The sequence below is a fragment of the Phoca vitulina genome, unplaced genomic scaffold (assembly GCF_004348235.1).
Source record: "Phoca vitulina isolate PV1807 unplaced genomic scaffold, GSC_HSeal_1.0 scaffold83, whole genome shotgun sequence".
In the NCBI taxonomy this organism is placed as follows: Eukaryota; Metazoa; Chordata; class Mammalia; order Carnivora; family Phocidae; genus Phoca; species Phoca vitulina.
This window is the reverse complement of record NW_022589786.1, coordinates 5,228,932-5,231,947: the sequence shown is the minus strand read 5'-3', so window position 1 is coordinate 5,231,947 and position 3,016 is coordinate 5,228,932. Positions and strand designations below refer to the sequence as shown.

At 43.0% G+C, this 3,016-nt stretch overlaps 1 pseudogene; it reads left to right on the top strand.

The window, feature by feature from the left end:
* Positions 1-1,554: 1,554 nt before the first annotated feature.
* LOC116626131 lies at positions 1,555-2,128 on the top strand (annotated as a pseudogene).
* Positions 2,129-3,016: the final 888 nt, after the last annotated feature.

Sequence of the window (3,016 nt, the reverse complement as noted above, 5' to 3'; positions counted from 1 at the left end):
TTATATTTATATTTTAATACTGGGATTAAACTCAAGCTCTACTTTTCTTTCTATAAAAGCGTATCATCTACAATATATAAAATTTCCCCTAAATTTTAAGTGCCAAGTTAGTAGTTATGATCTCCCATTTAAATACCACCTTTTACACTAATACTTAACAAAATGAACCAAAATTAAAAGGTTAAAAAGTATGCTCCTAAAAAATGCTAACAGTAGTAGTACCACTCATACTTGCCAGAGCAGCAATAATAGCTAACATATGCCATGCCAAGTATTTTTGTACATGTATTGCCTCATACTGCTGGATGCAGAAGCTGAGAAAGCACCAGCATCAGAAAGTCACAAACTGCACATTCTGCCCCAGGATGCCACGGGGAAAGAAGAGGAGACGCAAGAAAGCCCCCCACTGGATCATCCATCATAACTGAGAACATCAACATTGGACCAGAAGCCTTGTCTGCCATGATTTTACAGTCCTTTTCCTTTTCCGACTGCCCTATCTGTGGTCAGATGGGAGCAGAAGCAATAGGTCAAGTGGAGAACAAAGTGTGAAAGGCAAATTAAGTAAGTGGCCAAGCTAACCTGCCATTCCCAACTTCTCCACTGGAGGCATCCAGGACCAAGTCAGGCTCAAACGGGGGTGGGGGGAGGGGGTGCAGAGTGTAAAGTCTAAAACTGGAAGCAATACTGAGGCTGTGATATCAGACTGAACAGATATTTTTGTGCCTGGAAAATGAGACTGTTTATTATTACTGAATGTGACAGCAAAAGCTATGAAACCCAAAGTACTGTCAGGGCTATAGAAAAGAGGTTTGACATTGTACAGGGTGACAGAGGCAGTGAGAAAGAATAAAGTAGTTTTCCATTTGAGCCTTACCCCATCCCGTTCATTCAATAAACCGAATTTACAGTCTTGGACTCGAATAGAATTGCCCACTTTGAAAGATGAGTAAGCAAGAGAAACAACCCAGCACAAAACCTGAGAGAACAGGAGGGACATGGAACACAAGAGATAGTGAAGAAAATAGTATATTACAACTGCTTTTCCCTGTCAAGAAAATTAGACAAAACATGAATGCTCTGAAACAGGAAATAAATCTGTAACACACAACAAAAAGGCAATTAGTGGAGCAAAAGAATGTTAGCATTCCATGAACTCTATGAAAGGACTAGGAGTTACCCAAAGCACAATACTAGGTCGGTGGCATGAGGATAGGCTTGAGGGGGGAAAAAAAAAAATCACAATGCTTAAGTTTAAAAAAAAAAATTGACTAAGATGAAAATAGTTAAAGTACAGTAAGTACCTAGAGAGAGACCATAGAGGACCACTGTATTAATCATTGCTCTCCTCAAGAGAAAACAATAATTGCAAGAGAAAAAAAGATTATTCAAATATATACTGGAAGAAAATAATTCAGAAATGAAGCAAGAGTTGATCTGAAGGTCCAGTGAGTTTCCAGGTTTCCGGGAAAAATTAAAAAATATTGTCCCAAATCTATTCGGAGTTATTATACTTCAAAATAAAAGCATCTCCTTTCCAGCCAGCAGTGAGCAATGGGCGTCTTTCAGGACAACTGGCACAAACGTCAGCCCCAGCACGAGAAGAGGGAGTAGGAGCTGGGGTGCCCTGTTGCCAACCCCGAAGTGGCCCCTGTCACATACACACTCTCTGTATCGGGGCGGGGCGGTGGGGGGAGCAACAAGAAGTAGCATGCCTTGAGGCTGGACACAGGGACTTTATCCAGGGGCTCCAAGTGTTGTACACACAAAACAAGGATTACTGATGTGGTCTGCAACACATCCAATAACCAACTGGGCCCACTAAGCCCCTGGTGAAGCACACTGTCCCGACTGTGGTTCGGGTCCCACTATGCACTGCCCTTGGGCTGCAAGAAGGGGGCCAAACGGACTCCTGAAGATGAAGAGATTTTAAAAACAAAATGATCCGAGGCAATTCAGAAAAAATAGGATAATAAAAGACAAAGAATGCCTAAATCAGCATCTTCTGGAGGAGCAGTTCCAGCAGAGCCAGATTCTTGCACGCATGGCTTCAAGGCCAGGCCAGTGTGGCAGAGGGCAGAGAGCAGGGGTTCTAGCTGAGGAAAATCAGGCCCAGGAAGGCAAATAAATCCTCCTTCGTCCTATTGTCCCTCTTGTAATAAAACAAGTACCAACAAAAACAAAACAAAACAACCCACAAAAATAGAATACAGAAGAAGTGGTTACTGGAAGAAAGGCAACCTAAGCCCAGACTTCTCAGTTTACGCGAGCAGTTGGCAGAGTTCGGCTGTATTATTTGGACAGGGGACTGTGTATTCATAGAGCATTGTCCCCAACATGTGGAGAATACACATTTGTACACTTACCCTGCCCTTCTCCCTTCAACTCCAAGCTCGTTCAAGTGCCTGCTTTATATCTCCATGGGATTATCTAACAGACCACTGGAAAGTAGAATTTCCAAAACCAAACTGCCATCTTCTTCTAAAAACTAGGTCCCCGTTTTTCCACCTAAGTTAATGAAACTGCATTTCCTAATTACTTGGAAAAAACAGAGTTATCTTTGACTTCATTCCCCAATCCCCTACCCCACCCCCCTGTCTACCATGTGCCACATCTGACTATTTAGAAATCCATTGGTTCCGCGGACAGCTTTCTACTGTCGTTACTTTCATCCTTGGAGTCTGCTCTCAGGGTGATCCTGTGTTTCATCATCTAAATCAGGGCATTTTGAATGGGAAAAGCACCAGGACAACAGGCATAAACTAAGATGGTCTTGCACAAGCCAGGTTATATGGTCACCGTAATTATTCTCAACACAACAGCCAAGGTGTGTCTTTAAAACCTAAGTCAGACCCTGCACTCCTCTTTCTCAGCTTACTTGATATAGAAGCCAAGGTCCTTCTGATGACCAGCAAAGCTTTCCATGATCTGCCCCCTCCCCACGCTGAGGCCTCTGACCTATCACCTCCTCTTTCCCTCCCTCTCTTTGTTCACCCCCAAATTCTTGCTTTTTTCT